The sequence below is a fragment of the Nerophis ophidion genome, linkage group LG21 (assembly GCF_033978795.1).
Source record: "Nerophis ophidion isolate RoL-2023_Sa linkage group LG21, RoL_Noph_v1.0, whole genome shotgun sequence".
In the NCBI taxonomy this organism is placed as follows: domain Eukaryota; kingdom Metazoa; phylum Chordata; class Actinopteri; order Syngnathiformes; family Syngnathidae; genus Nerophis; species Nerophis ophidion.
Window position 1 is genome coordinate 30,966,852 of NC_084631.1, and position 20,227 is coordinate 30,987,078.

General features: G+C 38.4%; 1 protein-coding gene across 3 annotated transcripts in view; it reads left to right on the forward strand.

The window, feature by feature from the left end:
• adgrb2 (adhesion G protein-coupled receptor B2) overlaps window positions 1–20,227 on the forward strand; it is a 1,085,043-nt gene that overhangs the window by 2,748 nt on the left and 1,062,068 nt on the right. For 2 of the 3 annotated variants that reach the window (XM_061882487.1, XM_061882489.1), the window contains exon 1: window positions 347–433. The exons of the other annotated variant lie outside the window; for it this stretch is intronic. The gene's annotated coding sequence lies outside the window, so the exon portion shown is untranslated. Of the gene's footprint in view, window positions 1–346; window positions 434–20,227 lie in introns of those variants that run through there. 3 annotated transcript variants of the gene reach the window in all.

Genomic DNA, 20,227 nt, shown 5'->3' on the forward strand with positions numbered 1-20,227 from the left:
TATTTATTGCCACCTTTCCCAACTTTTTGGTCAAAGTTAATGATTATTTGCCCCAAAAAAATGTTCATCAGTTTGAACATCAAATATGTTGTCTTTGTAGCATATTCAACTGAATATAGGTTGAAAATAATTTGCAAATCATTGTATTCCGCTTATATTTACATCCAACTCAATTCCCCAACTCATATGGAAACGTGGTTTGCATTATGTGTGTGACAATCGTTGGTACTTTAACTTTAACTTAATTGCCAACAACTCCTTTTTAGGACCACTGACTATGGCCGAGTGTTGAAATGTGGCTTTATATCCGTGGTTGTAAGGAGTAAATGTCTTGTTTGTGCAGCGTGGCAGAGCCGAGATCACTCGAGAATCTGCTGATTGTCGCCCCCACCCCCACCCCTCCAGACATCCCGCCTTGCAACCTTCCTCACAAGTATGTTGTTCACGCCTTCAATCAAAATATTTTTAGAGATGTTAAGTCAAAACTGTGCTGATCCGCTCCAACAAAAGTCTGCCCTGTTTTGTTGACTTCGCTCGGAGCTTTTGGTTGTCAAATCCGACTTAGGGACGGCGGCGTTGCGGGGGATCGGGCCTGTGTAGATAGACCTTGTGGTGCGGGGTGGGGGTTCCACGCGGATTCCGCGTTTTGAGATGAGTCATTTTTTTGATCATGAGTTGTCAGGGAATTATTCATTCATGATCAATGTGTGAGAAACAAATCTGAGTCTCTAAGATGAAGATATTGATTTTAAAGCTGGTTAATTGATGCATACATTTTCTCCAATTTACCACATGCATTTAGCACTTTATCGTTAAATATATGCTTAAAGTAGATTTTATATAGGAAGTGTCCATGTCTTGTACAAAACCCAAAACCAGTGAGGTTGGTACGTTCTGTAAATGGCAAATAAAAACAGAATACAGTGATTTGTAAATCCTTTTCAACTTATATTCAATTGTATAGACTGCAAAGACAAGATACTTAATGTTCGAACCAAGAAACTTTTTTTTTTTTTCGGGCAAATAATCATTACCTTAGAATTTAATGGCAGCATCACATATCAAAAAAGTTGTCACGTGAGCATTTTTACCACTGTGTTACATGACCTTTCCTTTTAACAACACTTAGTAAATGTTTGGGAACTAAGAAAAACATTTTTGAAGCTTTTCAGGAGGAATTCTACAGGACTACAGGCACTCTTACTATGAAGCCACGCTGTTGTAACACGTGGCTTGGCATTGTCTTGCTGAAATAAGCAGGGGCGTCCAGTGTCCCTGATAACGTCGCTTGGGTGACAATATATGTTCCTCCAAAACCTGTATGTACATTTTAGCATTAATGGTGCCTTCACAGATGTGTAAGTTACCCATGCTTTGGGCACTAATACACCCCAATACCTTCCCAGATGCTGACTTTTGAACTTTGCGCCTAAAACAGAAATTATTTTCCTCTTTGTTCCGGAGGACACCACGTCCACAGTTTCCAAAATCATATTTCGAAATGTGGACTCGTCAGACCACAGAACATTTTTCCACTTTGCATCCGTCCATCCTAGATAAGCTCGGTTCCAGCAACGCCAGCGGGGGGGTTGCCCACATCTGAGGTCCTCTCCAAGGTTTCTCATAGTCAGCATTGTCACTGGCGTCCCACTGGATGTAAATTCTCCCTGCCCACTGGGTGTGAGTTTTCCTTGCCCTTTTGTGGGTTCTTCCGAGGATGTTGTAGTCGTAATGATTTGTGCAGTCCTTTGAGACATTTGTGATTCGGGGCTATATAAATAAACATTGATTTTTGATAAATGGCTTTTGCTTTGCAAAGTAGAGGTTTAAACTTGCACCTACATATGTAGCGACCAGCTGTAGATACTGACAGTGGTTTTCTGAAGTGTTCCTGTGCCCATGTGGTGATATCCTTTACATACTGATGTCGCTTTTTGATGCAGTACCGCCTAAAAGGGATCCAAGGTCACAGGCATTCAATGTTACGTGCAGTGATGAAGATGGTGCAATCCCTAAATTCCTTGCAATAGCTCATTGAGAAATGTTGTTCTTAAACTGTTCGACAATTTACTCACGTATTTGTTGACAAAGTGGTGACCCTCGCCCCATCCTTGTTTGTGAATGACTGAGCATTTCACGGAAACTGGTTTTATACCCAATCAGGGCACCCACCTGTTCCCAATTCCATCAATCAATCAATCAATCAATCAATGTTTATTTATATAGCCCTAAATCACTAGTGTCTCGAAGGGCTGCACAAACCACAACATAAACCACAACGACATCCTCGGTAGAGCCCACATAAGGGCAAGGAAAACTTACACCCAGTGGGACGTCGGTGACAGTGACAATGATGACTATGAGAAACCTTTGAGAGGACCGCATATGTGGGCCCGAACAGAAAACGCTCTATAGCCCGCAGACTTTTTTGGCTTCTAGGAATCACTAATAAGCCGGAGTCCTTTGAACACAGATTTCTTGCCTGTTCACCTGTGGGATGTTCGAAATAAGTGTTTGATGAGCATTCCTCAACTTTCTCCGTCTTTTTTGCCATTTGTGCAAGCTTTTTTGAAACGTGACAGTCGTCCAATTCCAAATGAGCTAATATTTGAAAAAAATGTTCCAGTTCAAACTTTAAATATCTTGTTTTTGCAGTCTATTTAATTGAATATAAGTTGAAAAAGATTAGCAAATCATTGTATTTTGTTTTTATTTAATGTTTACACAACGTACCAACTTCACTGTTTTTGTATTTCAAACAGTAAAATGGTTCTGGTACTTCATTATCACAATGATTCTCTAACTGTTGCACCCAGGTTCCATCTTGTGGTACGCCAAATAATAACTTATTGTAAATTCTGGACTATAGGCTGCTGCTTTTTTTCCTACACTTTTAGCCTGCGGCTTATAAAACGATACAAACAATATACGCATTTTTCTTCACTGAAGAACATAATGCAAATAGTTTTAACAAAAGAGCGCAAAAGACGCTGACAGGGTGTGTTATTGTTTGTGATGTGGCGCCATCTGTTGACAAATGATGCCTTGCATTCACTTGTGTGTGTGTGTGTGTGTGAAAAGCCGTAGGTATTATGTGATTGGGCCGGCACGCAAAGGCAGTGCCTTTAAGTTTTATTGGCGCTCTGTACTTCTCCCTACGGCCGTGTATACAGCGGCATTTTAAAAAGTCACAAATTTTACTTCGTGAAACCGATACTGATAAATTTGAAACCGATATCGATCATTTATATTACATTTTAAAGCATTTATCGGCCGATAATATCGGACGGCCGACATTATCGAACATCCCTAGTTTATATAGGACATTTAAAAACATGCCCTGTTGTCATATGCAGTAACATATTGTGTCATTCATCCACCTATGATTTTGTCAACAGTATTGCGTCTGCCTCACAATACGAAGGTCCTGCAGTCCTGGGTTCAAATCCAGCCTCGGGATCGTTCTGTGCGGAGTTTGCATGTCCTCCCCGTGAATGCGTGGGTTCCCTCCGGGTACTCCGGCTTCCTCCCACTTCCAAAGACATGCACCTGAGGATAGGTTGATTGGCAACACTAAATTGTCCCTAGTGTGTGAATGTGAGTGTAAATGTTGTCTGTCTATCTGTGTTGGCCCTGCGATGAGGTGGCGACTTGTACAGGGTGTACTCCGGCTTCCGCCCGATTGTAGCTGAGATAGGCGCCAGCGCCCCCCGCGACCCCAAAAGGGAATAAGCGGTAGAAAATGGATGGATGGATTTTGTCAACATAATGAAGGACAAGCTGTAAAAAAGGAATTACTATTCCACTTGTTCATTTACTGTCAATATCTGCTTACTTTTGTCTTTTGACATGTTCTATCTATCTACACTTCTGTAAAAATATAAATAGTCACTTATTATTCTGTTGTTTCATATTTTACATTAGTTTTGGAGGATTTGGATGATCATGTTTGTGTTTCCTCTCAGTTGCTCTGTTTATTGCTGTTCTGAATGTTGCTGGGTTGGGTTTGTAATTGGATTGCATTATTATGGTATTGTTGTGTATATTTTTGTTAGATTGATTAGAAAAAACAAAAAACAAAAAAAAACATCCGGTTTCAGCAGCGGCGTTTTGCTGATCGGTGTTTTTTCACCGGTCTAATTTACGGATGAAAAATGAAAATGGGTCCCACAGACCCGAACACCACACAAGGGTGTTGACAGTATGGTTGTCATTTACTTCCATTTCAGTGAATCTCGCTCAAAAATCTTTACATGTGTACTTTCACCGGAAAATATGTGGAGATATAAATCGAATATTGAGTTTAAGTAAAAATATATTGAGATATCCGTTTTCGTCCGCATCGCCCAACCATAGTGCCGGTTAATATTTTGCTGTGGTGGTGCGTCACGATCGAATATATTAAGGGGTAACCATGCTCATTTGTATTGGCAGCGCTTAACCTTCGTCTTGTGTTAGGGTCGGCACCGACCCGTTTTAGTTTTTAAATGCATAAAAACACATTTATTTTTTGCATCAAAGCTTTTTGACTTTGTCAGGAACCTCTTTGTCAACAAAATAAAACATTTTAATTTTTTTCACAAAATTATAAAATGCTCTGGTAGAAATTATGCCCTTGGTGTTGTTAGGGTCGGTTTCGACCCAGTTATAAAAATAAGATGATAAAGCAATGATAAGAGCCAAAACTGAACACACTGACAGCCAGCTCCTCTCCCAATCATGTGAGCTTTAGTGGATTCTCATTTTACCTTGTTATCCTGTACAAAAACAAACAAAAGACGGACACTAAAAGTGTCACTTTTTGCTACTCTGATTTTGTTTTTTTATTAGTTTTGGAACTAGTAATCTATTTCTCTTGGTTTCATTTGCTTGATTGGTTGTTGTTTGTTTGATGTTGGATTTCTGTTGCTGCAAAAAGTACTTTTTAGCCTTTTTCTTGAAGTAAATATATATGGGTCGAAATTGACCCGTAACACCATAGATGTTACTATAGTTAAAATTCTTAAAATGAAAAAATTAATAAAACACATTTATTTAAGAGATGTGTTCTAATACCCCTTAGTAATAGTTAGGTAACACAACAACCTTTTTTTTTTTTATATGATTCTCTTGAGGTTCGTTTTACCATTATTAAAAATTGAAACCGAGGGGTATACTGACAAAAAAAAGGCCCAATGGCCCAAACCAAAAATATTAAAACCAATATTTTCAAGGATAAGGAAGCCTAACAAGGTAACCAAGAAACGAGAAACAAATTGGATGATGGATAATTGTTTTTAGTGTATTTTACAGCTGATTTAAGACATGGGTCAAAACCGACCCGTTAACATTAGAGATGGTAACAGAAAGTTAACACAAGAGGAAGGTTAAGACACTCATTTGTGTGTTGATGCTGCACACCGACTTTGCCAAATGATGTACATGCTTCTTTGAGAATACATAACGGTTGCAACAGCACAGTCCAGTCAGTAGTTCATGCAAAATATAACAAATTCCAAGCGCACGGCCAAAACAGACCATGCTCTCCTCGCCAGTTTCAGCCGAACGGCAGCGCCTCGGTATGGAGAATGCATCATTTTACATTCGATTTTCTGTGCATGCAATTTACATAGTGAAGTGTTTGTGAGGGCGGCCTGCAAAATGCATATCATTTTGAACGGCTGCTGCCAAAAGAGAAAGAAGGCCAAAAACGTTCAATTTGCATATGATCATTTTAAATATTTGTGTGAATACAGGAGCTTGGCTTTTGTGTACATGTGATAAAACCAAGTTTCCCCCCCCAAATCGAACATCACTTAAAGTCTCCCATCATAAAACTGAAACTGGACACACTGGTGACGGTGGCAGAGAAGAGGACTGTTGACAAACTAGTGAGCATCCTGGATGATGCCAGTCACCCTCTGCATAGCGTTATCAGTAGCCAGAGAAGCCTGTTCAGTGCTAGACTGCTTCATCCCAAGTGCAGGACTAATAGACTCAAAAACTCCTTTGTCCCACACGCCATTAGACTGTACAACTCCTCTCTGGGACGGGGGACGGGGGGTATTAGGATGACAGGGGATGCAAAACATTAACAGTGCAATACGTTTTCATAACATGGTCACTACTGCCTACTTTGTCTTGTTATATTCTTATTTTACTGTTATATTGTTATTCCCATTGTTTTTATTCTTTTTGTAATATTTCTCTATTTTGTTTCCTTTTAAACCCCCATTATTTACTTTTTACTTTTTTTTTAAATTGATCTCAACTCTGTACACTCCTGCTGGAATTTTAATTTTCCTGAAGGAACTCTCCTGAAGGAATCAATAAAGTACTATCTATCTATCTATCTATCTATCTATCTATCTATCTATCTATCTATCTATCTATCTATCTATCTATCTATCTATCTATCTATCTATCTATCTATCTATCTATCTATCTATCTATCTATCTATCTATCATTACTGAAAGATCTGTGTGCGGTACTTTTTCTTTTTGTGTGTGTGCACACTGCAAAAATTCAGCGTTCAAAAAGAAGAAAAAATAATAGAAAAATAGGGGTATGTTATTTTTTTATTTATTTATTCATTATTTTTATTTTTTTATTAAATCAACATAAAAATACACAAGTTACACTTTCCATTAGTGCATCAACCCCCCAAAGAAAAACCCCTCCATCCCCCATTCACACTCAGCCACACCCACTCACACAAAAAAGGGTTGTTTCTTTCTGCCACCAAAATTCTGGTTCCCACAACATATATAAGACAGTCTGCAAGGGACACAGTCCCTGAAACACACATGATTGTGTGTGTCGCCGGTCCACTAACTCTATCATTAATTACTATTTTTAATATAATTGTTTTATATGATTTTACTTTCTTTTTTATCCAAGAAAATTTATTTTTTTTCCTTTTTTTTAATCTTAATTTATTCAAAAAAAAATAAATAAATAACCTTGTCTTCATCAGACCAGGTTGTTAATGACATTAGACTTGTCTAAAAGGTTTTTAAAACCAGGTCCAGTCCAGACAATGTCCAAGTCGGGCTCAGCAACACACACTCTCATCCATGTACAACACTAAAAATTAGGGAAACAACAGATTGCATATAAGTTATAAATAAAGTTACATTTTCATAAAAAGCATTTGTGTAGAGTCCATATTATGTCCAAGTCAGACTCAACACACCTTCATTTTGTACACTCAAAAATAGAGAACACAACAACAGATAGCATATATGTTGCTGTTGTTGTTCATCTATAAACATTATTACATTTTCATAATAAGCCTTTAAGGATTTCCCATCTTTTTTCATGTTTTTTGGCATCATTATCGTTGTCAATCTTGTATCTTTCTAAAGTTAAAAAATACTGAATAAATGTTTTAAAAAAAGTAATACTAAGTGAATACCTATTTTTGGCCTTAAAAATAAGCCTTTTACCAAATACTATAATTAAATTGACTAAGTCATGCTTGTCAATAAACTCTTCTAAAATAACAGAAACTACATGAAGCTTCATAAACAAACCAATCCTTGAACACATTTTTTCAACTTCCACCCAAAAAGAAGGCATGTTATTTGAACTAAGCAAAATTATCTGCGAATTGAATGAGAAAATTTGGTTTGTCAAGAAATTCCAAACAAGTAAAATTAGTTAACCTCAATGAACCCAAAAATACTTTAAAATTCTCACTAATAACAATGTACTTTTCTTGGTAGAAAAAAAAGAAGATAACTTTTTGCTCAATATGTTGAAAAATATTCTGAAATTAAGTAAATGCTAGTGCCATTATAGATGGATAGAAATATCTTTATTGTCATTGAACAAGTACAACAAAGCTTTGGTTTCAGCACAAACTCGTTCAAGATTGGACAAACAGTGTACGGGGATACAGAACAGAAACGCTAATGTGTCGCCACAAGGCGCCCTGTAAAAGATGAGAAAAAAGGTGTGAAGGATGAGTGGAAAAAAAATACAATCTGGACTGGGCTCAGTCTGGAGTGAGGAAAAAACCTCCATAGCAAAGCACACATACATATTACAAAGTACATCTAGAGCAGGGGTGCCCATTACGTCGATCGCGAGCTACCAGTCGACCGCGGGGGGTGTGTCAGTCGATCTCCATCCAGGCTTTTAAAAAAAAATAGACCTAAAAATTAGTGATCATCAATCTTCACCAAGACGTCACTTAAATGACATTCACGGTACCGGAGGGTCTTGTGAGATGACGCTGGCTGCTGCAAGATCATTATTATTAAAAATGACCGAGAGGAAGGCGGGAAACACTTTTTATTTCAACAGACTCTCGCGCCGTACCTTCCGTCAAAACTCTAAAGGCCGACTGCACATTTCCTATCTTCACAATAAAAGCCCTGCTTCATGCTGCCTGCGCTAACTAAATACAGAGTCTCGGAAAACTGGCGTGCACAAGCGATCCCTCAGAAAGCTGGCGTGCACATCACTTGTGCACGCCAGCTTTCCGAGACTCTTATTTTGTTAGCGCAGGCAGCATGAAGCAGGGCTTTTATTGTGAAGATAGGAAATGTGCAGTCGGCCTTTAGAGTTTTGACGGAAGGGATGGCGCGAAAATCTGTTGAAATAAAAAGTGTTTTCTCGCCTTCCTCTCTGTCATTTTTTCATAATAATGAACTGGCAGCAGCCAGCGTCATCTCACAAGACCCTCGGGTGCCGTGAATGTCAATCAAGCAAGCTACGGAATTTGCCGCCAATGTTTTTCTTGTAAAGTGTATGGAAGCTAGATGAATTAGATGCCAAAAACCAACCACTTTCATGTGGTATTGTACAGAAAGGACAACTTTTTTTCTCCTCCATTTGAAAATGTGGGCGTTATCATCATTACTGTCTGATTCCAATCAATGCAAGTCATCAGAATCAGGTAATACACCAACTTATATTCTTGTCTTCGTGAAAGAAAGACATCTATATGTGTTACACATGCTTGTATTATCATTAAACACATTTAACTTGTTTACAAAAATGTCTCTTTCATAAATAAATAAATCTAAATGATATATATAAATGAGGTAGATCCCCTCGAGTTGGTCAATTGAAAAGTAGCTCGCCTGCAGAAAAAGTGTGGGCACCCCTGATCTAAAGATATCTGGCAACAGAGGGAAGAGACTGCGGGGTCATGGTGGTAGGCCACAGCTCTCAGGCACTGACCATCCTTCCATCACCCCTATGGGATCATTATCTTGACATAATGATATGCGCTCGGCATTACATTTCTTGAAACGAGCAAACTTATACTAAAAACAATTTTTTTGTTCTTAATGGAAAGGCAACACGGCAACCGCATGTTACACTGCACAACCTTAAATCTAAGTATGATTAAATATCTCATAAGGGAGACCTTTTCTTATTTTCTGTCAGATAAGATAATTCTTCTCACGAAGCAGATTTTATGTTAGTGTTTTTTACTTGTTTTAAGGATTTCGGTCCTAAATGATCTCAGTAAGATATTACAGATTTGATTACCTATATTGAGTAAAACATGCTTGAAACTAGAAAATCAAGAGTTGCAAAGCTGTGTCATCAACACTCACGAGTAAAAAAAAATACTTTTTTTAAAGTCATCATTTATTTCAAGCATGAGATAAAAAATATATTTACACATATTTTTCAACATATTGAGAAAAAAGGTCTCTTTTTTTCAATCAAGAAAAGTGCACTTGTTTTTAGTGAGAAAATACTTATTTTAAGGTATTATTGGGTTCATTGAGGTTAGCTATTTAGGGACCGATGTCCCTTTGGGACAGAGGACCCTATTGAATTTTTGGTGTTTTATTATTATTATTATTATAATTATTATTTATTATTATCATTATTATGTTATCAAATTACAGCTCTTTGAGCTGTAATTTGACCCCTTAAAACTCACCAAATTTGACACACACATCAGAACTGGCAACAATTGCGATCTAATCAAAAAACCAAACCTCAAAACTCAAAACTGCGCTCTAGCGGCCCCTAGGAAGAAAACACATACAAAACTGTCTCTAACTTCCAGTAGGAATGTTGTAGAAACATGAAACAAAAACCTCTATGTAGGTCTCAGTTAGACCTATATTTCCTAGAGTGACACCCAACAGGAAGTTTGCAATTCACCCTTCAATACAAAAGTTGGCTAAAAAATGTTTTTTTTCAAACATTATCTCCTCTGAGGTCGTTTGTCGTTTCGGTTTCAAATAAACACAGAAGAGAGATTGAACCCTTCTGATTAAATGTTGATGAAAGAGTTTAAATTACTACCCAGGTTTGGATTTTATGAGCCCGCAAAGAACCGGTGTGCTGGTGCTGTCCTGCTACTGCTGTCACAAAATGGCGACTCCCAGCTCAGACAAAACTGCCTCTAACTAACTGTGAGACTGTCAAACACACATGAAACAAAAACCTCAATGTAGGTCTCACTGAGACCTATATTTCATACACTGACCACCCCCCAACTAAAATCAACAGGAAGTTTGCTATTCCCACTTCAATACAAAGGCTTCATTCCATTCACAATGCATTAGAGTCTCAAAATGGCGGCACCAAGCCACTTCACAACTGTTATTACTACGAGACTGATGTATAACACATGTATACAACTTTTTCTCTGTTTAATCATACATCCATCCATCTTCTACTGCTTAGGGTCACAGGGGCAGCAGCCCACGCGGCCCCGTCCATTGCTGCTTGCAGCTTTAATTTTACTTGTTTTGGAAAGTCTTGACAAGCCACATTCTATTATTCTATTGGTGAATAATTTTGCTTATTTCAAGAAAAATACCCCTATCATTTTTTGTTCTTGTTTTTGAACTCTGACTTTTTGCAGTGTACTCTCAGGGTCTCCTAGCCATCTAAAAATGCATTTTTCCATCGACAACATGACATCATCGGGCCAAGTGCATGCTCTTTCAGTCAATTAGTGCGCATATATACAGCCCGGCCCAATTTTTATTTTATTTGTAATTTTGAAGAATTTATCTGAACGTGCATGCACTATTTCTGTTCAAAATTGTTAAAAATATTAAAAGTTTAAATATTAACTGTCAGTTTACTGTATTGTGTCAATTGTACCACTATATGAGTACGTATTTTCTGTTGTTTTATTGAAAATAAAACAGCAAAGTCCATTTGGCTGTCATCTGTTTTAATTAGGAGACACAATTGTGTCAAAAAAAAAATCATGATTTTTTTTTCATGCTTGAAAAAATAAATTATTACTTTAAAAAAGTAGTTTTGTTCTTGTGAGTGTTAATGACACAGCTCAGCAACAAGCAGTAATATCTCACTGAAAATGGTTTAGGACCAAAACCCTTAAACAAGTAAAACACTCTAACATAAAATCTGCTTAGACTGAAGAATTATCTTGTCAGACAGAAAATAAGCAAATATCACCCTTACTTGAGATATTTAATCTTACTTAGATTTCAGTTTTTGCCGTGCAAACCCCGCAAGCAGTGATGCGCGTAAAGTATTTAGAGACAGGGAGGGGGGGAAAACCAAAACATGGATTGATAATTTATTACCTCCAAGAGTCATGTACAGCTCAGAAAAAAGGACACAATTGACATGAATCTGGAGATGAAAACAATGGCCCACTATGAATCGGCATAATACCTTTCCCTGCGATGCAAAAGGTGTCCTTGTTGTGGTTGCAAGCCACGACATGAAATGTTGTGGCTTTAAATTTAATCAGCGCTTGTTTTTTTTGTGTGTGTTCCATTATTTGGAGCGGCTAACAAACAGTTGAAAACATGTCATTAGGTACACCCGAACGACAGAATACCACTTGTTAGTTTCTTTGCCGAATGCATATAATCACTGTGTGCATTGTCAGCGGGACCCGTTTTTATATTTGTATTTAAAGAAAAATTATACAATAACTAATTTTTCAAACTGACACTCACCGACTTTGGCTCATTTTCTGTCAAGAACATATATCAGAATACTTATTTAATGACCACACACCATACACATTCCCCTCCACATTTCTATTACATATAAGATGTCTGGGTCAACTGTACAACACACACACACACACACACACACACACAGCAGGCCGAGACAGTAGGAGGACAGAGTGTAGGTACACAGAACATCAGAGGGGGAAATGTGCGAGAAAATGAGAGCAGACAGTGTTGACAATGTTGCAATAAAAGTGTGGAAATTGATATTCTGTGTACCACACACACACACACACACACACACACACACGCACAGCAGGCCGAGAGAGGAGGAGGACAGAGTGTAGGTACACAGAACATTAGAGGGAGAAATGTGCGAGAAAACGAGAGCAGACAGTGTTGACAATGTTGCAATAAAAGTGTGGAAATTGATGTTCTGTGTACCACACACACATACACACACACACAAAGAGAGCAGACCGCGTTGACAAAATATTTTGCAGCCTTGTGTGGGAACCGCAGGTGCAGAAACACAAAAGAAGAATCCCTGTGGGATGCAGAAACTCGCAGAGACATTTTCCGTGCACCGTTCATGTTGTTACTCAGCCAGCGTTTGTGGGTCTGATGGACTCCTTGCATTTTGTGGCTTTTAATGCCTCACAATCAAACACTCTATGTTAAAATACTGAACAAATGTTTATCCTCTCTTGTATCATCTCTCTCCTCCTGCTCCCGGCCACTTACTGTTAAAGACAACAGATGATTAGATTAGCACGTACTACCTGTGAAATCCAGAGGTGGGTAGTAACGCGCTACATTTACTCCGTTACATTTACTTGAGTAACTTTTGGGATAAATTGTACTTCTACGAGTAGTTTTTATGCAACATACTTTTACTTTTACTTGAGTATATTTATAGAGAATAAACGCTACTTTTACTCCGTTCCATTTATCTACATTCAGATCGCTACTCGCTACTTTTTTTTTTATCGCTCTCTTAATGTTTGTTTTGGTTTATGACAAAGATTCAAAGTAGGATCTACGCATACCTGCTTTTCACCAATTACATGCAGTCACTAGTGACGTTGGACCAATCAAACAGAACCAGGCGGTCACATGACCCGACTTAAACAAGTTGAAAAACTTATTGGGGTGTTCCCATTTAGTTGTCAATTGTACGGAATATGTACTGTACTGTGCAATCTACTAATACAAGTTTCAATCAATCAATCAAAAGTGTAAAGAAAAAAAGACACTTTTTATTTCAACCGTACTTCCCGTCAAAAGCCTAAAGACTGATCGCACAGTTCCTGTCTTCACAATAAAAGCGCCGCTCCATCGCGCCTGCGCTAACAAAATAAGAGTCTCCGAAAGCCAGCGCAAACAAGCTAGCAAGCTACAGAGTTTGCCGCCAATGTATTTCTTGTAAAGTGTATGAAAACGAATATGGAAGCTGGACAAATAAGACCCCAAAAACCAACGACTTTCATGTGGTATTGGACAGAAAAGAGGAACTTTTTTTTCCTTCCATTTGAAAACATGGACATTATCATCAATACTGTCTGATTCCAATCAATGCAAGTCATCAGAATCAGGTAATACACCAACTTATATTTTTTGTCTTCATGAACGATAGGAATCTATGTGTTAAAAATGTATGTATATTCATTAAAACACCTTTAACATGTCAACAAAAACGGCAAATAAATAAATATACATTATATACTGTATATATAAATTTATGTATGTGTATATATATATATATATATAAATATATATATATATATATATATATCATATATTCACACACATATCATATATGTGTGTGTATACATGGTATGTGTGTGTATATATATGTATATATGAGGTAGATCGCCTCGACTTGGTCATCCATCCATCCATCCATTTCCTACCGCTTATTCCCTTTCGGGGTCGCGGGGGGCGCTGGCGCCTATCTCAGCTACAATCGGGCGGAAGGCAGGGTACACCCTGGACAAGTCGCCACCTCATCGCAGGGCCAACACAGATAGACAGACAACATTCACACTCATTAAGTAATTGATAAACAATGAAAAACGTATTGGGGTGTTACCATTTAGTGGTCAATTGTACAGAATATGTACTGTACTGTACAATCTACTAATACAAGTTTCAATTACTCAATCAATCAATCAAATCAATGAATGCCTTCTGAGACTATGGTGCTGTTAAGTTATTGTGGCTCAATGTGCCATTTTTTTATTTGATTTTAATGTACTATTATTTAATATATATTATTGTTTTAGTTGCTTAAGAGATACTCCTGGCTCTGAATTTGCTCATTGCTATTTTTATGTTTTTGTGCATTTGTTGCCGTAATCAGGTTACTCATCAGTTACTCAGTACTTGAGTAGTTTTTTCACAACATACTTTTTACTTTTACTCAAGTAAATATTTGGGTGACTACTCCTTACTTTTACTTGAGTAATAAATCTCTAAAGTAACAGAACTCTTACTTGAGTACAATTTCTGGCTACTCTACCCACCTCTGGTGAAATCTGGTCACTTGCCAGCTGTGTCTCGTCATCAGCACTGCCATACCCTGTCTGATGGTGCTCTGTCCTCAGCACCATGGACTGAGGCGGTGACCTTTTTCCTCCTGCAGACACCGCTGGCGACATCTGCCTCCACAAGCCCTAAATCATGAGTGTCTCAAAGGGCTGCACAAGCCACAATGAGATCCAGATCCCACATCGGGGCAAGAAAAAACCCAACCCAATGGGATGACAATGACAAAAATGAACCGGTCTACAAGCTGTAATATCTTACTAAAATAATTTAGGACCAAACCACTTACAACAAGTAAAACTCTAACATAAAATCTGCTTAGTGAGAAGAATTATCTTATCAGACATAAAATAATCAAATATCACCCTTATTTGAGATATGTAATCTTACTTAGATTTCAATTTTAGCAGTGTGCGGGAAGAGATAGTTCTAGATTGTACCTTATGTCATGACTGGTTTTATTTATTATTGACTATTTTATTGATTATGGGACAAGCAGTAGAAAATGGATGGATGGCACTTTTTTGGCACTTTTTTGTCACTTAGTTTGTCTTTGGTACACTAATGTGTATATTTTTGGCCATTGGCTCTTTGTTTTATTAGTGCAATATATATATATATATATATATATATATATATATGTGTTTTTATATTGCTCTTTTAATCTTTGGTATGAACATTTTTATGTAAAGTCAAAGTTATTATTTGATCATGTCGTACTGCATTGTAATTTTTTTGTTTTGAGATTGCGATGTTTTTTTCGGCCTGGACCCCAGGAAGAATAGTCTCCAGTGCGGTGTAGACTAATGGGGATCTGTCAGGTTCAAACACTGATGACATCTATTAAACAAAACAAGAAGCAAAGAATCAAACAGAGACAAAATTCAATTTGGACTCAATATTGAGGAGAGTCGCTTGTACATTGTACCCTTGCACAGCATCTCAGCACGCTTTGGCGAAAGGTTGTACCTTATAGTCAAAAGGGGTGTGTCCACGGGTGTCTTGACGCCAGTGTCTGAGGGAAGTAAACGCTAGTTGTATGGACGGCGCAAGCTCAGCTGATCTCCGGTAAGAGGCGACTTTTTACCACAATTTTGTCACCGAAAACTGCTGGTTGACATTTGGTCGGGATCCATGTTCGCTTGACCGCTCTGATCCATAGTAAAGTTTCACCTCCGGGAATTTTAAAGGGGAACATTATTACAATTTCAAAAGGGTTAAAAACAATAAAAAATCAGTTCCCAGTTGCTTGTTGTATTTTTAGAAGTTTTTTTCAAAATGTTACCGGTCCCAGAATATCCCTGAATAAAACTTTAAAGTGCCTTATTTTCGCCATCTTCGAAACCACTATCCATTTCCCTGTGACGTCATACAGGGCTGTCAGTACAAACATGGCGGTTATCACAGCAAGATATAGCGACATTAGCTCGGATTCAGACTCGGATTTCAGCGGCTTAAGCGATTCAACAGATTACGCTTAAATTGAAACAGATGGTCGGAGTATGGAGGCAGATAGCGAAAACAAAATCTAAGAAGAAATTGAAGCTATTGAGCGAACAGCTATTGACGCTATTCGGCCATAGCGTGGGTGTACCTAATGAAGTGGCCCACAACATGGCTGCCTTATTAGCATTGCCGGTAAAATGTGCGGACCAAACGATCAGGACTTTCGCATCTTGTGACACTGGAGCAATTTAAATCCCTCGATTGGTAAGTGTTTGTTTCACATTAAATGTGGTTATCTAGTTTCAAATGTACATAAAGCTTGCGTAGATAGCATGTTAGCATCGATTAGCGTTGCATGTTAGCATCAATTAGCTGGCAGTCATGCCGTGACCAAATATGTCTGATTAGCACATAAGTCAACATCAACAAAACTCACCTTTGTGATTTCGTTGACTTAATCGTTGCAAATGCATCTGCAGGTTATCCATACATCTCCTTGCCATGTCTGTCTTAGCATCGCCGGCAGACACTCTGGCACATTCAATATGGGTCTGGCGGCAGATTTCTTGCCAGTGGTGCAACTTGAATCCCTCCCTGTTAGTGTTGTTACACCCTCCGACAACACACCGATGAGGCATGATGTCTCCAAGGTTCCAAAAGTCGAAAAAACGGAAAATAACAGAGCTGAGACCCGGTGTTTGTAATGTGAAAATGAAAATGGCAGGTGTGTTACCTCGGTGACGTCACGTTCTGACGTCATCGGTAAAAGAGCGATAAACAGAAAGGCGCTTAATTTGCCAAAATACACCCATTTAGAGTTTGGAAATCGGTTAAAAAAATACATGGTCTTTTTTCTGCAACATCAAGGTATATATTGACGCTTGCATAGGTTTGGTGATAATGTTCCCCTTTAAACAAGGAATCACCGTGTTTTTGCGTGGCTAAAGGCTAAATCTTTCTAACTCCATCGTTCTACTTTGACTTCTCCATTATTAATTGAACAAATTGCAAAAGATTCAGCAACACAGATGTTCAAAATACTGTGTAATTATGCGGTAAAGCAGACTACTTTTAGCCGCAAGTCGTGCAGCGCTAATATTTCCTAACAGTCCCTGAAGCCACGCGCATACGTCGTCAATCCGCGACGTTTTCAACAATAAACTCCGCTGGAAATTTTAAATTGCAATTTCGTAAACTAAACCGGCCGTATTGGCATGTGTTGCAATGTTAATATTTCATCATTGATATATAAACTATCAGACTGCGTGGTCGGTAGTAGTGGGTTTCAGTAGGCCTTTAAGGTATTTTTGGGTCCTTTGATGTTAGCTAATTCTGCTTGTTTTGGAAAGTCTCAAAGCCACATTTTCTTGTTCTATTGGCAGATAATTTTGCTTCGTTCAAGTAAAATACCCCTCATTTTTGTATTTTTTTTAAATTGTTTTTGAACACCGACTTTTTGCAGCGTCGAATTATTCGAACAGGATCCTTAATAAACTAAACTAAACAAGAAAAGCCACCAAAATAGGAGCGCAAGACAAGAACTCAAACGGGACACACAGGAAAACTGCCAAAAAACTTCAAAATTAGTCAGGGTCTGATGTGACAGGTGGTGATAGTACTTTGAGACAAGAGCTATAGTGATGCATGCTGGGTTATGGTTTGAATTCATATCAAAAAATTGCGAGGGATACCTTTTTATTGTCTATATTGTCTGCTGAGTTTTATTTGTTTTTGTTTTTTATTTTGACCAAGTGGCTTCTGAAAACCAGCCCTCTGATTCCGTGTGTTCTCATTTGTTTATTAAGACGCCCGATTAATCGCGTCAAATGCTGGTCGTGTTCCTGTTATCATGACATCCAGTCGTGAACCGCTGGGCGGTCGCCAAGGCAACAACGTGTTCCTCTCCCACATTATTTGAGGATCCAAGTGCAGCCTTCCATCCTCATGTCTAACGGGGGGGCAAATGGAACCTTAAATGGAGCTTTGATGAAATCTCAGGGATTTGTCCCGTGGCCTTGTTCAGGCTGGCTCCCCTGACCCCGGGTGCTACCCCTGTTTCCGCCGCGCACCGGAGTTGGAGTACGGTTGTTAATTGAAAGGGGGCCCCGGGGCCAAGCGAGGGGTTAGGGCAGGCATGGGCAATTATTTTTACCCGGGGGGTCCACATTCAGAGAAAAAAAAATATGTCTGGGGGCCGGAAAACGAATGCAAAACTTCACAATAATGTCTGATTGACTGCTAAACATGTTATGACAGATCGCCTTAAAAAAACGTAATGGAATTTTACATTTTTCTATGAACGATAAAACACTGAATATTGACAAAATATGATTGTCACACCCCCTTTCGATTGACATATTTTACAATCAAGTGAAACACAACAAACAGTGAAATATGAACGCGCAGAGTACAAAATAAACCCACCTACAATCTGATACATCACTAAGCTTTAGAACTTTCTTGTGAAAAGCTCCTCCCGTGTCTGTGGAAACGCTTCCCGCCCACACTGCTTGGTGCCTCGTCTGAGCTGCTGTCACGTAGATTACCAAAGTAACTAAGTAGATGACCATAGTAACTGGTATATCATCCATAAGATGAAATACTTTGTATAGTTCAAGACTTACGGCTTTTAGAAAACCACTGTACATCATAATGGCAGCTTCGCTTTCCATCTTAATGTTTTAAAAAAATTACAAATCCCAAAACCTGTGAAGTTGGCACGTTGTGTAATTCCAAAATAAAAACAGAATACAATTATTTGCAAATACTTTTCAACTTATATTCGATTGAATAGACTGCAAAGACAAGATATTTAATGTTCAAACTGAGTTTCTGGGTGTTGTTGATAAATGACTTTGGCTTCGGACAATCAAACCATCCTTTCAAAAAAATCAGTTTTCCAAAGCCCTATTTTACGTCTTCCAAGAATTTTTTTACAGTCCACGTTGTTCAACCCCTTTTGACCGTTCCACCTCCAAAACATTCTTTTTAGTTTGGACAACAAAAGTTCCTTTTTTTTCCTTTCGATATCCACTTTTCAGCAGTCTATCTGAGATGAACTTTGATGAGCGTTTCTGGGTGTTGTTAATAAATGGCTTTGGCTTTGGCTTTTAACTCGCGCTTACAGATGTAGCGACAAACTGTAGTTACTGACAGTGTTTTTTTCTGAAAAGTTCCTAAGCCCAGGTGGTGATACCCTTTACACACTGTCGGTTTTTGATGCAGTACCGCCTGAAGGATCGACGGTCCGAAATATCATCGCTTAAGTACAGTGATTTCTCCAGATTCTCTGAAACTTTTGATGATATTACGGACCGTGGATGGTGAAATCCCTAAATTCCTTGTAATGGCTTGTTGAGAAATGTTGTTCTTAAACTTTTCGACAATTTGCTCACGTTTCTGTTAACAACAATTTGACCCTCGCCCTGTCCTTGTTTAAGAATGATTGAGCATTATTTTTAGTTTGGACAACTAAAGTTCTCTTTTTTTCCCTTTCGATTTCCACTTTTCATCAGTCCATCTTAGATGAACTCGGGTTCAGCGCAGCTGGCAGCGTTTCTGGGTGTTGTTGATAAATGGCTTTGGCTTTGCATGGTAGAGTTTTAACTCGAGCTTACAGATGTAGCGACAAACTGTAGTTACTGACAGTGTTTTTTTTCTGAAGTGTTCCTAAGCCCATGTGGTGATAACCTTTACACACTGATGTCGGTTTTTGATACAGTACCACCTGAAGGATCGAAGGTCCGTAATATCATCGCTTAAGTGCAGGGATTTCTCCAGATTCTCTGAACTTTTTGATGATATTACGGACCGTGGATGGTGAAATCCCTAAATTCCTTGCAATGGCTTGTTGAGAAATGTTGTTCTTAAACTGTTCGACAATTTGCTCACGTATTTGTTCACAAAATTTTGACCCTCGCCCCGTCCTTGTTTGTGAATGACTGAGCATTTCATGGAAGCTTTTTTTATACCCAAACATGGCACCCACCTGTTCCCAATTAGCCTGTTCACCTGTGGGACGATCCAAATAAGGGTTTGATGAGCATTCCTCAACTTTCTCAGTCTTTTTTGCCACTTGTGCCAGCTTTTTTTAAACATGTCGCAGGCATCAAATTCCAAATTAGCTAATATTTGCAAAAAATAACAAAGTTTACTAGTTTGAATGTTAAGTATCTTGTCTTTACAGTCTATTCAGTTGAATATGGACTAAAAATGATTTGCAAATAATTGTATTCAGTTTTTATTTACCATTTACACAACGTGCCAACTTCACTGGTTTTGGGTTTTGTATTTGGGAATGTCCGGCGGGCCAGATTGAAAAGCCTAACGGGCC